This window comes from Brienomyrus brachyistius, chromosome 16 (assembly GCF_023856365.1).
Source record: "Brienomyrus brachyistius isolate T26 chromosome 16, BBRACH_0.4, whole genome shotgun sequence".
In the NCBI taxonomy this organism is placed as follows: domain Eukaryota; kingdom Metazoa; phylum Chordata; class Actinopteri; order Osteoglossiformes; family Mormyridae; genus Brienomyrus; species Brienomyrus brachyistius.
In genome coordinates, this window is record NC_064548.1 from 20,710,446 (window position 1) to 20,728,744 (window position 18,299).

The window sequence follows — 18,299 nt, forward strand, 5'->3', positions numbered from 1 at the left end:
GCTCAATGGCAGCTGTGCTCTGAGCAGCACTAAACCTTCAATAGCTGTGAGGAGCTGTTTCCATGCGACCTTACTGAAGCTGAGGCCCATGTGCATATACAATATTCAAAACGACATGAAATATTTAAGCACCTCGTGACTCATGAGACTCGGCAGTTTCTGCACATTCTTCTCTGCTCATTTTTTTATTCAATTTCACAACATCAATGCCCACACATACTTGTATGCATCTCCTTCTCAACTGTCAAACTCAAAACCATGACTAAACATAATCTAATGATGTCTTTGGCTGGGCGATATCATATCAACGAGCAGTAATCACCAGGGCTTTCAGACAACAGAGAAGGGTCAGGCCGGGCATCTAGCTGGGGGTTGATCAGGAATTAGGTGAGGGTAGGGACCTTGCTTTTAATTAACTATGTTAAAATCGGTCTTGTAGGAAGAAACAGGCCAAAGTGGTTTCAAGATGCCATCAACAAGCACACAACACGCAGTCAAAATCTGGGAGGTTAGAGGAGGAGGTCTGACATTTTCCTGGAAGCCAAACTCAGGATCTACGTCATGGGATGCTCTAAAAAATGCTACATGTCAACATATTAAATGCCACTGTCAGATTATATTTAAACATGCAAGTTGCTAAAAACCTCATTTTTAAATAATATGATATCAAATGTAGCTCAGATGTCATTAATGGAAAATCTCAGTATAGAAAAAGCAGAGTGTGCTAAGACCTGTAAACAGCAGAATGTACTGAGAGACAGCAGGCGGCCTGGAAGCCTGTCCTTCTGTCCGTCAAAAATAGAACCGTAGTCAGGACTCTGAACACGGTGGAAATCACCAGACCACAGACAAGCTTCCAGGTACAGACACATGCAGGTGTCAGGGTCCTGCATACCCCTCAGATGTGTTCAGCACATGAAATAAGGATGCAGTGGCCACACCATTCCAAAGGTCTTCAGAAGACAACAAAGACAACACAGAAATGCAATGCGAGATCTGCACTTCTATAAGCACTACCCAAAAAAACAGCAGGGAAATGGTTGGTGGGACGACTAACAGGTGGTGTTTATTAATGCAAATACAGCTTTCTAATTATCAGAGTGGGCAACTTAGAAACAGCATTTTGCCTAACTGCATGTTTTGGGTTGCAGGTGGAAACTGGAGCACAACATGTGGAGAAAATGCAAAGTGTATATGAAGAAAGTTTGGTGTGGGATTCAAACCCCCGACACTGGGCAGAGTAGTCAACCGAATGATACGCCATGCCAACTAATTTAATAAAAATGTAACCTAATTTTAAAAAGTAGTCATGCTTTTGTTTCTAAAAACACCCAGTTCTTTCAGCATCTTGCTGCATCACATTAATTTAAGTACTTTCCCTCGATTCCCGGGGTCCTCAGAGGCTCGGAGGACTTGGGCAGGCACTGAACGTGATAAATATCTGACCTTCTTTGTAATGGGGAAAGCGTCCTCCTGGCTGGATCTCACCCTTTCCCTGGCTCTGTTAATGAAGAGCCTTGCAGCTCTGATCTAGGGCCCCATCAGAGCCATTTCTACTCTATGATCGCTAGTAATGAAAGAGGACGGCATCACTCATGACCCCCGGTCACAAAGCCACCAGGGGTGGGAGTCGCGCACAGCCGTTCCAGCGACAGCCTGTCAGCTTATTGATCCTGCTGTCATCTGTAATGCTGGGCCTGTGTAACAGCCACACCAGAGGCCATAATCATGACAAAGCACCTTTACACAATCGGCACCGGTACAAGACCCAAGGCTCCCATCTGATATCCTTCCCTGTATCCATGGTGACATTGTTTTCACATTATTCGACAAACTCACGAGACCACTCAGTCTGCCTGTTTAACAGGCAACGCAATATCTCTACCTATGTTTAGATCCAATCCTGTCGAGTGTAGACTTAGGACCTTACCTCGACTGTGCTACTGGAAAATGCATGATAAAACCCAAGACCCTTTGGGTAAGCATCAGTTTATTCTCATTGAAACTTAATCCCCAACCAGTGTGTGATTTCAAGCTCCAGTTCATAGAATCAATACCAATGTCAGTTTAGCCCTAACGGGTGGCCCCCACAAACCTTTCGCACTCAGTTTATTTGCGTGTCAGCCCATTGTCCACGGCCTCAATGATGGTGTTGCTCCCTGCCTGGCTGAAAGGCAGCAGACATTCATGACCTTCTACATGACGACCTGTTACTACTCTGAAAGGCATAACTTGAAATGTTTACTACCACCAATGTATCCAAGCATCCGTTGTTAAGGAGCCGCAATGCTAATCCACACGCTGATGTGTGCTTCAATGGAAAGGGTAGAATATTTAAAATATATAAAATATATTTAAATTTATATTAAAATATAATATATAAAAACTCCTTATTTTTCGGTTTAAGAAACATTTCAGTTTCCTGAGACAGTGGAGAGTTTTTTTGCCTTTTCTATAACAATTTTAGCAACACGTCCTGTCTGTCTCACAGCCATTTTGCACCATCAGTTTTGAATTTATGTTAATTTGAGTATGACAGTTTAATGACCATTACAGAAAGTCTTGTGTTATTCCACTGATCATACATGCCTTTAAAATACAATTCACATCTTGTTGTCCACAGAAGACTGGAGTGATTTGGATCATCTTTCTGTCTCAGCTGGTATTTCATGCATGAGTGTGAAATGCCTTCTGACATTTCAGTGAGTCACATTAGGGCTTGTACTTTAAATGCCTTTTTTTTGTGCTTAAAGATGCCTTACGGGGTATTTAGTCCATATCTGCCTACTGCTGTTAACCAATAGTATGCTGCTTTATAATTGGGTATAGCCTCTAGATCTCCATCTACATTAAAGTATGGCTAATTAGCCTACGATTGGCTATCTTCCATGCTGCTAATTTCCTGCAATGGTGTCCCGTGTAAATTGGGCAGATTAGCCAGCAGCACTACCTCAGCTATAGGGAAAATGTTACCAGTCTCATTGCACAGCACACAGCTCAAAGCAACATGGCTGAGGGCTAAAGCTCAGGGTTCCGGTTAAGTCGCAGTGAGGTTTTATCTTGCAGCTTCACCATGCAGCTTTGCATTTTGGGAAAATCCCACTCTTTCTTATGTTAACCGTCTAGCCTAAACTTGTTTTTCCACAGTTAATCAGACCCAAATGCTTTTCCACCTGACAAAGTTCACTGCGAAAGAAAAAGCATTGCTATGCAATTCTATTGTATTGAATCTTGATATTTTTACATACAGTTCAGATTCCAGAAACAACTATAGATCTTTTAATACAAAAAAATTTAGTGTAGTGCTGTCCCAAACGATTATTCCTTAAATGATTACTCTAGCAATTTTTTTTTTGATTGACTAATATAATTTTTGATTGATCTGATGATGAAAATAATTGCTTATCAATAAATTTAAGTGTTGTTTAATACAATTCATCCTTCCCCCTGTGAAATTCTCATTAACATTTCAATGTATTAAAACATTTCCTAAACATTAGAGCATTATTAACAAAAAAGGCAAATCTTAAGAGATTCAGTAGGATTTCTATGTTATACTGAAGTTAATAATCACTGCAGTAGTTTTTACTTAATTATTTCAGTACAGAGTTTGACTTTAATGTTGAAATAGGTGCTAAAACATGAAATGATTTCATAACTAGAGAAACATATTTTTAATAAACACTAGAAAAGGTAGCTTGTAGTTGTTTACTTCAGTGAGCAAGGAACGATTTAAGCTACAGTGTGTAAGAGTAATCGTATACAATAATTTGTCTCACTCTTACATGACAGAATACGTAAACAGAAAATACTAAACAGCTGAAACAGCGTCATTAACGTCAGCTACAGTAGAGGTGCAGAAAAAGTGTCATGACTGAACTTTTCCCAAACTTTGGAAGACCACGTGCGAGCTTTTTTTGTCACGTGTTTCTCCAGAGGCTCCTGAGCTCTGCTGGTAGATGTAGCCATGTTGCCTCGTGTGCGGGGGGGTGGGGGAGGCTACAAATTTCCTTTTTGCAGGGTGGTAGGAGATGTCTCATTAATATTTATAAGAGAAGTGCTACATGATTGGCCAGTGCATGCCTTAGGAAATAGTGTGGCACTGCTGGGACTGGCGATATTAGACAAAACTATATCGAAATTCAGTCTATAATTGATATAGTTGTAATGGTCCCAGCAGTGAAACCACTAGCCAGCTTATTAGCGGAATAACTTTGTATTGTAAATGAAAACCATGCCGCAGGTCCAATAAATAAAATACTGTAGCTCTCGAGTGGCGAAGAGATCATCAGGTGGAAAGTAAAGTTCAGTTATTAGCAGACTGTTTTATTGCGTGATTCTTAAAAGGACAGCGTTAACGTGCTCCCGAGGGGACGAGGTACTTCCCCTTACCATACGTTTAGCTTATCAATTAGTGCATTGCCTTCACAAAACATTTACGTAGTTTTACATAACGTGTCGACACAAAAAAAAATTTTATAACGTACATCGTCGATTACGTCGAATAATCATCCCAGCCCTAATTTAGTGTAAAGACCATTTCGATCTGGCTCTGTATATATTATGTATATTATCATAATTTTAAATACACACACACACACATATATTTTTATATATATTATTTTATATTTTTTTTATTTGGTCGTATGTGCAAGTCATTGTAAGTCAGACAGATTGTCAGAGATAGTCTGTAGTGCCGCATCCAATCCAGACTTTTGAAGCTAGCTGTAGAGATGCCCAAAAGCCACCTTTGGCCAGACATGCCCACTTCCAGATGGTTTCTGTCTGTGATCACCCTCACTTGCGGTCAATTTTTCAGTCTTCTCAAGCTCATTCTTGTCAGTGCCTTTCACTCAAAGTGCGTGGATAGTGTCCGTGGCCTATCACTGTTATGTTTTTCCTGTAAAAATGGGGGGAAAAAAATGCTGGTTACTTCCACTCTGTCTTGGCCTCAAGCCAGCGTCGGCAGGGTAATCCATCAAGCGTTCTCTGGCTCGTCCATGAACTCCCATGAAGCCTGAGGCACTTTGTGTGCCACTGGTAACACAAAGCGCTATCGGGATGCCCTAAGTCCGGAACTGTGCAGCTAGCCAAACTGGCCCATTTGCGAACCTGCTGATCAATAGAGTGCTTTACACAGGATACACAGCCCACGCTCTCGGTCCCAAAATAATATCCTCTGTATAGACTAGGTTATTACCCAAACAAGTAAAACGAAACAATACTTCCTTTCGGTGCTCCGCCAAAACCTCTCCAGCCTTCTTCTCCCTTTTTTTCCCCCACACGCTTCCTGCTCGTTCCCCGCGTCCCTCATAACCCCGCCCCCATCTCTCTCAGACTGGGGTTCTAGCACAGAGTCCCAATCACATCACAATCATTGCCAGACTGAAAATATAAGGCTACGAGTTTAGGTAAACTTCAGCCGGTGCATCCAAACGATCTACATGCTAAAAAAATAAATGAAGCCGAGCGAATTTAAACTAAACAGGGAAAATAACAAATTAAAAATATATTAACATGGGCTACATTCTCCCCCTTCTAACAGTGTGATGTCTTCTTCAAACTTATAATCCTAACTACTGGATGCTCGACTGTCATCCTAACCTCACATATACAACTAGGACACAAATCCATAGGATGACACCACACAGAATTGCCAAGACAACATCTGTAACTGTCACAGGCACCACATCCAACTTAGAATGCCCAGTTCCCAGTCTGAGGGTCTTCTAAGTTCATTGTATGTGAATCGCATCACTGGCCATCTTTACCTTATAGACCTGTCGGGTAACCCAACCTCTGGAACCATTTCACTCACATTGTGTAGGCCGGCTCCACCTTCTAGATCAACTGCCTTGGCAGCAGCTGATGATGGGGGTATATTCCTCTTCACAGTGCTCTCTGGATTTTTCATACCATCATCAGCTAATTTGACTTCCCCTGACCCCCTACAAGGGCAACATCATGACCCTCACCAAGATGAAAGCCTTTCCTCAAGTGAGTCGGCTAAAGGCAAGGCATTTTCCCCATTTTGTCCCACTCAGAATACTGGACACCTACGGGCATTAGACTCCAACTCCGAGTCAGATGAAGATGGCATGTCAGCTTGTATCACCAGACTACTCCACCTGCCGACTGACTGCTATGCCATTGACAGGCATCACACCCTAGTCCCAATGATTTGCTTCCTCAATATTTGTTGGCATCCTAACTAAACATCCAATGGGAACCTGTTTCCAGTGAAATGTCTTAATTGCTCCAGTACCACTCTCAGGTTTGACCAGGTTCACTGGTAAATTCTTCATTTTCCCAACCACAGCATATGGTAAGGATCTCCACTTGTTCTGTAACTTGTGCTTACCCGGGACACTGTGATTCCTCAGAAGTACTCAATCTCCTTTTTCAAGGACTTGGTCCTTCATTAAACTATCATGCATCCACTTGTTCCGTGCATGGTTCTTGTCAGCAGCTTCCTTAGCTTACTGATACGCTTGATATACATCTGCCCTCAGTTTGGTGATGTATTTCTGGTATTGTAGCCCCTCTGCTTTCTCAGAGGACACTACAAAGCGCACATCAGGCTTCCCTGCCAAACATTAGCAAATGCAGAGAGTAGCCAGTGGCCTCATTTCACGTGCATTTATAGGCACGCACAAGTTAACTGATGATCTGACTCCATCTCTGCTTCTGCCTGGAATCCAATGTTCCCAACATGGACAAGAGAGTTCTGTTTAATCTCTCTGGCTATGGATCCCCCTGGGGGTGATAAGGTGTTGTTCAGAACTTCTGGATTCCCAACATTCTCAGGAGGTCATGAATTAGCTTTCATTCCAAATCCCACCCTTGATCCACAGTCAGCCAGAACCGGCAGCAACACTCCAACATCACCCTGAGCACAGGTGCGCCACAGGGCTGTGTTCTCAGTCCACTGCTCTTCACACTCCTGACCCACGATTGCACAGCAGAGATTAGCTTAAACCAGATCATCAAGTTTGTGGATGACATGACTGTGGTGGACCTCATCAAGAACAACAACATTTCTGCATACACAGAGGAGGTGGCAAGAGTGGCTCAGCGGTGTAAGAACAACAACCTCTCTCTAAATGTAGACAAAACCAAAGAAATGATCATCAATTTCAGAAGATCCAGCACTGCTCACCCACCTTTCACCATTGAGGGCACTGTTGTTCAGAGGGTGAAGAACACCAAGTTCCTAGGTGTCCACTTCACCGATGACATTTCCGTGTCACTCAACTCCACCTCCATATTCAAGAGGGCTTGACAGCGTTTGCACTTCTTGCGGAGGCTAAAGAGAGAAAGCCTCCCCCGACCGATCCTCACCACATTCTACACCAGCACCATCGAAAGCCTGCTCCATAGCTGCATCACTGTGTGGTACGGGAACTGTAACTTCTTGCACTGTAACACGCTTCAGTGGATAGTGAGAGCAGCTGAGATCATTATTGGTGTGCCCCTATCCCCCCTAAAAGACATTTTCCAGACCTGCTACTACAACAGAGCCATAAACATTATAAAGGACCCTTCCCACCCTCTACACGGACTCTTTTCTCTCCTACCGTCCGGAAAACAGTATTGAAGCTTCGGCTCGGCCTCTACCAGGCTGTGCAACAGCTTCATACCACAAGCCATCAGAACTCTGACCACACACTAATATCCGGACTGTCTCTCTTTAAATACCTCTAAACTGCATACACAAACTACCTCTAAATTGCAACTGCACTTTACTTAATGTCCACTGTTACTGCCGCATCATGCATCCATTTCAGCACTTAATTTTACAACTATAAATTCCAACTTACTGTGTAATATAATAATTATGTACAATACCAGCCATTATGGTTTACGTCCCTCTACTGTTACAAATTGGAATTGTGTGCTGTCTATTTATCGTGCTGTCTGTTATTGTTTGTATTTTATTGCTTTTTTAACTCTGATACTGCACTTTGTAGTGTCTTATGTTGGGGTAAATCCTGCCAACTGCCTTGTAAGTCAGCCTGTGCAAAATCAACCAATGTCCAGAAAAGTTCCATGGGCATCATACCTGATTTTGATGAAAACTAGGTATTTTGATCCTTATAGAGAACACTGAAAGATCCCCAACTTTAACTGAAAAATTCTGATGCAGTCCAAAGATGGCCCTTTCAAATTTGGGTGCCACGCCCCTTTTTTGCACTCGCGAATTGCACATATGTTTTGTAAGGGTTTTCAGGAGACCACATCTTCATTTCTAAGCATGCTAGAGAGCTGAAAATTGCTCTCCTGGCCTACTTTTCCCTGCTCTTTCAGAATCTTATAGTTCAGATATGCTTCTTTCAACTGTATAAGTTTCATTCCCATCACTATCTATACAGTTAACCACGCCCCCGAAGTAGGGGGTCCGATGGGGGGGTTTCTTACCTGTGACCATTTTCAGATGGCAATATATTAAAAAATAAATGGTTATTTAGAATGAATTTGCATCTGCTTACAGTATCTTCCTCAAATAAAAATATAGAAGAATATTGGATGTAAGTGTGGTGGTGACCCCACAGCTTGGGGTCAAAATCCGAAAAAAGTATCTGGGGTTGAACCAAAAACTGATTTTTGCAGGTCCATAACTTTGAAGTGCTTCCCATGAGCTTAATTTTAATGCCAGATTCTGAAGGAGAAAGGTAGGCCAGAAGAGCAATTTTCAGCTCTCTAGCTGAAATGAAGATGTGGTCTCCTGAAAACCCTTACAAATGATATGCGCCATTCGCGAGTGCAAAAAAGGGGCGTGGCACCCAAATTTGAAAGGGCCATAACTTTGGACTGCATCAGAATTTTTCAATAAAACTTGGGGAATTTGCAGTGTTCTCTATAAGTATCAAAATGCCAAAGTTTTCATCAAAATCAGGAATGATGCCTGTGACGCCCGCTCCGTCCGCTCCTCGTGTGTGCCACGCCCCCTAATTACCCACGTGTGATTTCCTGATCGTGCCCAGTCGTGTCTTGTTTCCTGCTGCCTTGTTTAACGTATTTAAGTTCCTGATTTATACTAACCCGTGTCTGTCATTGATGTTAGTTGGCGTCTTCTGTTCCCTGCCCCGAATCCCCTGAATAAACCCCTGTTTGCCCTGATTACGGCTTGTTTGCCCGTTTCTGCCTGCTCGCCCGCACGATCGCCGCTCTGCCCGCGATCGAGCGTGACAGAATGACAGACCACAACAAGGCTGCATACATCTCCAAGGAGGAGTACTTCCGCCTCGGAGAACAGGTAGCGTACTGGAGATCCCAACCCGGTATCACTGAAGATCGTCCAGCGTGGAGCCTCGTCCGCTGGTGTGAGAAGACCCTCGGGGAGCTAGCCCTCGACCTAGAAGCCCGCTTGGCCGAGGTGCTGCGCAAGGGTCTCCTGCGGATAGCTCAGCTCCGGACCAAGCGCTCAGTCGCTCCCAGCGAGCGGGGACCAGTCCTTCCGCCGTCCGCATTGGCGGACGTAGCTCCACCTCCCGCCGCTACCAAAAGCCGGAGGAGGAGACGGAAGGAACCGGCGATCGCCCCGACGATCGCCTTGAGGGCATGTGCCCTCATCCCGGCGGCCCTCCCGGAGGAGGATCGGGAGGTCTCCCCAATCGCCCGGATGGTCCCTAGCTCTGCTAAGCTGTCTCCCCAGGCAGCTTTTCCTGTCCGGAGAGCACCGGTCCCGGCTACGCCGTCGGAACGGCCGGCGCTGCCGGCGGACCCCGCTCCCGCGCAGCCGGCGGACCCCGCTCCCGCGCAGCCGGCGCTGCCGGCGGACCCCGCTCCCGCGCAGCCGCCGCTGCCGGCGGACCCCGCGCAGCCACCGCTGCCGGCGGACCCCGCTCCCGCGCAGCCGCCATTACCGGCGGACCCCGCTCCCGCGCAGCCGCCATTACCGGCGGACCCCGCTCCCGTGCGGTCGCCGCTGCCTGCGCAGCCGCCTTCGCCCGCGGATCCCTATCCCGTGCGGCCTTCGCTGCCTGCGCAGCCGCCTTCGCCTGCTGCAGCTCCCGGGCAGGCGCCCCCACTGCAGCAACCTGCTGCAGCTCCCGGGCAGGCGCCCCCACTGCAGCAAGCTCCTGTTCCTGACCGCGCTCCTGTTCCTGTCCCGGCGCCCCCTTCGCCTGCTGCAGCTCCCGGGCAGGCGCCCCCACTGCAGCAAGCTCCTGTTCCTGACCGCGCTCCTGTTCCTGTTCCGGCGCCCCCTCTGCAGCCGCCTGCTGCAGCTCCCGGGCCGGCGCCCCCTCTGCAGCCGCCTGCTGCAGCTCCCGGGCCGGCGCCCCCTCTGCAGCCGCCTGCTGCAGCTCCTGGGCAGGCGCCCCCACTGCAGCAACCTGCAGCTCCCGGGCAGGCGCCCCCTCTGCAGCCAGCTCCTGTTCCTGACCGCGCTCCTGTTCCTGTCCCGGCGCCCCCTCCGCCTGCAGCAGCTCCCGAGGCGCCCCGAATGACTTTACTGCCTGTCCCTGGCCCCGCTCCTGTAACCCCTTGTCCCTCGTCCCGGCCACGTCGACCCCGACCTAGGGTCGGCCTGTCTGTGTCCCGCAAGGGGAGGGGACACAGACGCAGGGCTGGGGTCCCGCCCGCCCTGCCCCCTGGCTCGCCCTGCCTCGCCTGCGCTGGGGCTCGGTTGGCGCCTGCGGGTCCTGGCCCTCCGGGTCGGCTGTCGCCTGCGGGTCCCTCTCCGGTGCCTCGTCGCCCCGCCTCGCTCCCCCCTCTGGTGCCTGGTCGGTCGCCTGCGGGCTCCCCGACGGCGGCTCCTCGGTTGCCTGCGGGGCCCCTACCTCCGGCCCTCCACCGGACGTCGCCGCCTGCTGCGGCTCCCCCCTCCTCCGGACCTTCGCCGTGGGCCCCTCCTGCTCCCTCGTCCCCTTCCCCGGTGCTCCCTCCTGCTCCCTCCCTGGCCCCTCCGCGGGTCCCTCGCCCTGTCTCCTCGGCCCCTTCTCGGTCCCCTCCGGCTCCGGCCTCCCGGCCGCCTGCAGCCCCTCCGGCTGCCGCCCGTCGCCCGCTGGGTCTCCCTCGGGCTCCCCTGTGTTCCCCAGCCTTCTCTCCCTTCTCTCCTGCCCTGGTCCCTCAGAGATATTACCTGGTACATTGGGCGGAGCTTAATTCTCCGCTTCTGAGTCATAAGAGGAAGTGGCTTATCCTTGATTCTGATTGGTCGGGGGTTTATGCCCATATATGGTATCAATACATGCTTATGCCACGTGCTGCCGATAGGGGGCGATATGGTTTTGGAAGATTGCCGTTATGTCCATATATGGTATCAATACATGCTTATGCCACGTGTTGCCGATAGGGTGGTTTGGGAGATTAAACTTTAATAGAATAAAAATACATTACATGTATAAAATTACATTACATGTATTTTATTAATGTGCTTTTTTAAATTACGTTTTTAAGGAATAATAAAACATAGAGCAGGATGAAGGCAAGCTAGCGCATACACGTTCAGCGGGGGCGTCCGTCCGGCCCGTAGCCGCGTGTTGTTAGTAAGCGCCGCGGCGTATTTTAAAAGAAGGCACCAAAATGTTTTAAAGAAGAAAGCCCGAAAAGAAGAAAACCCTTAGTGTTATTTTAAAAGAAAAGCAGTGTGAATTTAAACAAACATGCCCGAAAGAAGCAGCAGAAGAGCACATTTAAACAAGTGCAAGCGAAACCTATGAACATACAGCCCCGTCGTTTTAAAAGAAGCGAGCACTCATTACATTTAACCAACACGAAAGACTTTAGTTATATTTACCAGGTTGGAGAAAGCATGTAAGCGGCAAACTTTTAGAAGAAAGGGGCGATATGGTTTTGGGAGACTGCCGTTATGTCCATATATGGTATCAATACATGCTTATGCCACGTGTTGCCGATAGGGTGGTTTGGGAGATTAAACTTTAATAGAATAAAAATACATTACATGTATTTTATTAATGTGATTTTTTGATTACGTTTTTAAGGTATAATAAAACATAGAGCAGGATAATGGCAAGATAGCGCATACACGTTCAGCGGGGGCGTCCGTCCGGCCCCGTGTTGTTAGTAAGCGCCGCGGCGTATTTTAAAAGAAAGCACCCAAATGTTTTAAAAGAAGAAAGCACCAAAATGTTTTAAAAGAAGAAAGACCCAAAAGAAGAAAACCCTTAGTGTTATTTTAAAAGAAAAAGCAGGGTGAATTTTAACAAACATGCCCCGAAAGAAGCAGCAGAAGAGCAAATTTAAACAAGCGAAAACAACAAACAAGCCCGTCGTTTTAAAAGAAGCTATCACTCATTACATTTAACCAACACGAAAGACTTTAGTTATATTTACCAGGTTGAAGAAAGCATGCAAGCGGCAAACTTTTAGAAGAAATAGGACGAAACGCTCCGGAGACCCGCCACATGCGACTATTCTGTTTGAACAACGCGGGGCGGAATGGACAATCGCTAGTCCGGCGTTTGGCGCATGCGCACCCACGCCGCCTCCCCTTTCAAAATGGCGACGCCGGCGGAGCGCCTGTTTTAGCAAATAAAACCCCTATAGCCGTAATGTTTTTAAGGAATGAAGCACTTTTCTGCCAATGTGAATAATAAAGTAAAGCGGTCTGTGCATTTTCGACAGCAATAATCAAAGAATAACGCGGTTAATTCTTGTTTAAGCGAATGCATGCTCTCACTCTTGTGTGGCGCACGCGCGTAGATCCACACAGCATTTCCTTTATTGAGCCAGCTCGTTGCGTGAAGCAGCTGTCAAATGGCGAGCAATTGTCAAATTGTCTCATACAGAAAATGCCAGCCATATGTTTGGGAGCCAACTCGTTGCGTCAAGCAACTGTCAAATGGCGAACAATTGTCGCTGGACCAAGAATTCATGCATCTACCTTTGCAATGCAACTACCTTTTTCTCGGGTCGACAGCACAACACCCCCGGATTGCTTAGCTACATTTAGCTAAATTTATCTACGTACGGTTAATCAAAAGGTGTAACCAGAACTTGAAAAGATGTATGACAACACATGCTGAGCTTTTATTTCAAATAAGCCCCTTTAACCTCATCGTTTTAAGCAATGAAACTCTTTTCGGCTAATGTGTTATTTAAAGTAAAACATCTTAAGCATTTCGACAACAAGAATCAAGGAATAACGCTGGCGATCCTTGTTAAAATAACTCTCTCCATGTCGCGCTTGTGCGTGCAGCCACGATACCCACACACCACTGTCTTTTATTGAAAACAGCTGAGGCAAGTCGTTTTCGGAACTTTAAAGTGTGTATACAATAAGTAAACGTGTGTAAAAGAAGTATAAAATGTGTTATAAAGCGCATAGCCAACGATAATTACTAAAGAATTTAAGCATAATAGCCCAGACTTACCATGGCCTATAGCCGGTAGAAATGGAGCTATCCTACGGCCTACAAGATAAAAGCATATGGCACCAAATTGGAATCGGTAGTCTTTAAAGTAATAAAATACATTATATGAATTTATTAATGCGATATTCTAAATACGTTTTAAGGGGTCATCGGACGCATCGAGCTTTTCTAGCTAGAGAGGAAAGAGAGTCGGGGCAGATTTGAATGGTAAAAGCAGTAGTTGTGTATTATTAACGGTTTATTTTTTAACAAAATGTCCTATTTTATAACGGTAAAACACAGCAATACCGTTTTTAGGGGGGATTTATGCGTATTGCATGTCTAGACATGTCGATCAGCTAATGTCCGCGGCAGGGGGAAACGGGTCGTAGGCGCGAGAGCTTATGGAGCCGTGAGTGATACGCCTATGAGAAGGAAGCGTCAATTGACAAATTGTTGCAGAGTGCGTGTAACATCTCGTTTAACCGCTGGTCCTGAGTGTGACAAGCAGACAGACAGCATTCACGCCCCGGCAGAATGCACATTACGTCTATTTGTTAATCTGTTTTATTCGTAAATAGTATAAAATAATATATGTCTAATGGAAATAAAAGTCGATGTCTAACACCACAGCTCTGGGACTCTAGCATACCCCCGGGCGCCCCGCTGCGGGCCTGTGGGGCTGGATGAAGGATCTAACTTCAATTGCTTAATCAGCAGGGTAAAGTGCCGTAACTTAAACGGGGGTATGACAAATTAGTATAAAGTTTTAAGCCAATAAGATTTAATTAATAAAATAATTTAGTTGTATTTTGTTAGTTTTATTTTCAATAAAACACACCCAGCGCATTATTAATTTAATAGATGCAGGAACTAGTGCGCGGTATTTAGCTACGTACTTCAAAAACATTTTAAAAACTTTGTTAGACTAATACCTTAGTTATTTTAATAATTTAAGGGATAAAAACATTTGTCGTGTTTGTCAATGTGTTATTTTAAGTAAATGCGTTATTTTCCAACGCCAAAAGCCCTGTCATGTTTTAAGTGAGAAATGATATGGACTAGCAACTCTCTCTGGGGGAGCAACCCCGGTTAGATACTATTAAGCAGCATTTAGTGACATGCATCAAAACACATTTTTAAAAACTTTGAAAGAATAAAGCCTTAGTTATTTTAATAAATATGTTTTTCAGTAAATGTTTATTCACGCGCATGCACACAAACACACACATCCCGGAGGTCGGGGGGCTTTAGAGTTTAACTTTAGGTTGCTGATCGCAATGTGTGACCAAACCCCAAAGCACCCTAACTTAGTCGTTTACTAACTTATCGCGAAAAACAGACAGAAATAGACTTGTAAATTCTAAAGAAAAGACATTAACTGTTTTTTGTTAATGTTTAAAGGTATACAAACTACAGTTGTATCGGAAACGCACACAAAAACACTAAAAGAGTTTGCTCAGTCAAAAAAAAAAAAAAACACCAAACATATATTGTTCACGTTTTTTATTAAAATGTATAAGGATTGTTTTGTTATAGGGAAATTTTTAATTAATATGAGTGTGATATAAGTCATTTAGTCAACAAGATTTGAGGCAGAACCTAAATGGCGGCTTGAAATGACCGACCAGGCAGGTAGAAGTGTGCTTTCCTTATCTCACAAGTCATGGAAGGCTGGGATGGGGGACACATAAGTGGGGGGTAGGAACTGTGGAATCAGGCAAGGGGGCAAGAATTTAGGATATAGTCTTGTTATTTTAAAGAAGGTGTACATGATTATTTAATTACTTTTAATAGGTACCAGTAAGATGCATTTAGCACCATGTTGCAAATACACATTAAAAACTTTAAAGAATAAGGTCATAGTTATTTTAATAAAGACATCCTACAAGGTGCCCACGGCCCTAACTTATATAATCTACAAGCTTGATCCGAGATGCTTGCTGAAGTACAATGCTAAGTTGACATCGGTAACGGAGCTGCAGCCTGTTTGATAGTTAATGAAACATAGTTCAAATTCAACAGTGTCAGCAGTCATCCACGATGCAGGGAGACTACAGATTGACTATAACGACCCGTTTATCCGCTGGCATTATTTAAATTTTTTTGACAGAATAAAGCCTTAGTTATTTTAATAAATATGTTTTTTCAGTAAATGTGTATTCATGCTCATGTGCACAAACACACACACACACACCGATGGTCAGGGGCTTTAGAGTTTAACTTTAGGTCAGTGAAAGTATAGGACCGTGATGTATATTCAGACCCCAAAACATACTAACTTAGTCGTACATGAGTCTTATTGTGAAAAAACCGACAAAATAGACTTGTACACTTTAAAGAAAAGACATTAATGGCTTTTGTTAATGTTTAATTGTATCAAAATTTTAGATGTATTTGTTAAACAGTCAAACAAAAATGTGTTATTTTAAAGTAGTATAAAATATAACCTTAACTTTGGACGCAAGATGAACAATCTACACACACAGACACACACACACACACACACAGCAAAGCCCCAAGCATGCGCACAAGCGCACAACCAAAGGTGGGCTTTTAGAGTTTGCTCGATCAAAAAAAACATCAGACATATATAGTTTACGTTTTTTATTAAAATGTGTAAGGATTGTTTTGTTATAGCGAAATTTTAAATTAGTATGATTGTGATATAAGTCATTTAGTCAACAAGATTTGAGGAAGAACCTAAATAGTGGCTGGAAATGACCGACCAGGCAGACAGAAGTCTGCTTTTCTTATCTCACAAGTCATGGAAGTGTAGGGGGATGTAGGAACTGTGGAATCAGGCAAGGGTGTAAGAATTTAGGATACATTTTTGTTATTTTAAAGAAGATGGCCATGATTATTTAATTATATTTAATAGGAACTAGTAAGTATTTAGCATCATGCATCAAATACACATTTAAAACTTTGAAGAATAAGGTCTTAGTTATTTTAATAAAGACATCCTACAAGGTACCCCACGGCCCCAGCTTATATAGCGTCTACAAGAATGATTTGAGATGCTAGATGGAGTACCATGTTAAGTTGACAATGGTAACTGAGATGCAGCCTGCTTGATAGTTAATGAAACATAGTTCAAATTCAGCAGTGTCAGCAGTCATCCAATATGCCGGGAGACTAGAGAGTGACTATAGTGCCCCATTTAACCGTTGGTCCTTATTTTTAAGAATTTTGACAGAATAAAGCCGTAGTTATTTTAATAAATACGTTTTTTCCAGTACATGGTTGTTCATGCCCCATGTGCACAAACACACACACACACCGGTGGTAAGGGGCTTTAGAGTTTAACTTTAGGTCAGTGAAAGTATAGGACCGTGATGTGTATACAGACCCCAAAGCACCCTAACTTAGTCGTTTACTAACTTATCACGAAAAAACAGACAGAAATAGACTTGTAAATTTTAAAGAAAAGACATTAACTGTTTTTTGTTAATGTTTAAAGGTATACAAACTACAGTTGTATCGGAAACGCACACAAAAACACTAAAAGAGTTTGCTCAGTCAAAAAAAAAAAAAAACACCAAACATATATTGTTCACGTTTTTTATTAAAATGTATAAGGATTGTTTTGTTATAGGGAAATTTTTAATTAATATGAGTGTGATATAAGTCATTTAGTCAACAAGATTTGAGGCAGAACCTAAATGGCGGCTTGAAATGACCGACCAGGCAGGTAGAAGTGTCCTTTCCTTATCTCACAAGTCATGGAAGGGTGGGGGGATGTAGGAACTGTGGAATCAGGCAAGGGGGCAAGAATTTAGGATATAGTCTTGTTATTTTAAAGAATGTGTACATGATTATTTAATTACTTTTAATAGGTACCAGTAAGATGCATTTAGCACCATGTTGCAAATACACATTAAAAACTTTAAAGAATAAGGTCATAGTTTTTTAAATAAAGACATCCTACAAGGTGCCCAAGGCCCCAGCTTATATAATCTACAAGCTTGAGCTGAGATGCTTGCTGGAGTACAATGCTAAGTTGACAACGGTAACGGTGCTGCAGACTGTTTGATAGTTAATGAAACATAGTTCAAATTCAACAGTGTCAGCAGTCATCCACGATGCAGGGAGACTACAGATTGACTATAACGACCCGTTTATCCGCTGGCATTATTTAAATTTTTTTGACAGAATAAAGCCTTAGTTATTTTAATAAATATGTTTTTTCAGTAAATGTGTATTCATGCTCATGTGCACAAACACACACACACACACCGATGGTCAGGGGCTTTAGAGTTTAACTTTAGGTCAGTGAAAGTATAGGACCGTGATGTATATTCAGACCCCAAAACATACTAACTTAGTCGTACATGAGTCTTATTGTGAAAAAACCGACAAAATAGACTTGTACACTTTAAAGAAAAGACATTAATGGCTTTTGTTAATGTTTAATTGTATCAAAATTTTAGATGTATTTGTTAAACAGTCAAACAAAAATGTGTTATTTTAAAGTAGTATAAAATATAACCTTAACTTTGGACGCAAGATGAACAATCTACACACACAGACACACACACACACACACACAGCAAAGCCCCAAGCATGCGCACAAGCGCACAACCAAAGGTGGGCTTTTAGAGTTTGCTCGATCAAAAAAAACATCAGACATATATAGTTTACGTTTTTTATTAAAATGTGTAAGGATTGTTTTGTTATAGCGAAATTTTAAATTAGTATGATTGTGATATAAGTCATTTAGTCAACAAGATTTGAGGAAGAACCTAAATAGTGGCTGGAAATGACCGACCAGGCAGACAGAAGTCTGCTTTTCTTATCTCACAAGTCATGGAAGTGTAGGGGGATGTAGGAACTGTGGAATCAGGCAAGGGTGTAAGAATTTAGGATACATTTTTGTTATTTTAAAGAAGATGGCCATGATTATTTAATTATATTTAATAGGAACTAGTAAGTATTTAGCATCATGCATCAAATACACATTTAAAACTTTGAAGAATA

General features: G+C 43.7%; 1 long non-coding RNA gene across 1 annotated transcript in view; it reads right to left on the bottom strand.

Annotated features, from left to right (window-relative positions):
- Nucleotides 1-4,634: 4,634 nt before the first annotated feature.
- The window catches only part of LOC125709599 (uncharacterized), a 43,285-nt gene continuing 29,620 nt past the window's right edge, over nucleotides 4,635-18,299 (bottom strand). Inside the window, exon 3 of the long non-coding RNA XR_007382758.1 lies at nucleotides 4,635-4,900. This is a non-coding gene — a long non-coding RNA (uncharacterized LOC125709599). The remainder of the gene's footprint in view (nucleotides 4,901-18,299) is intronic.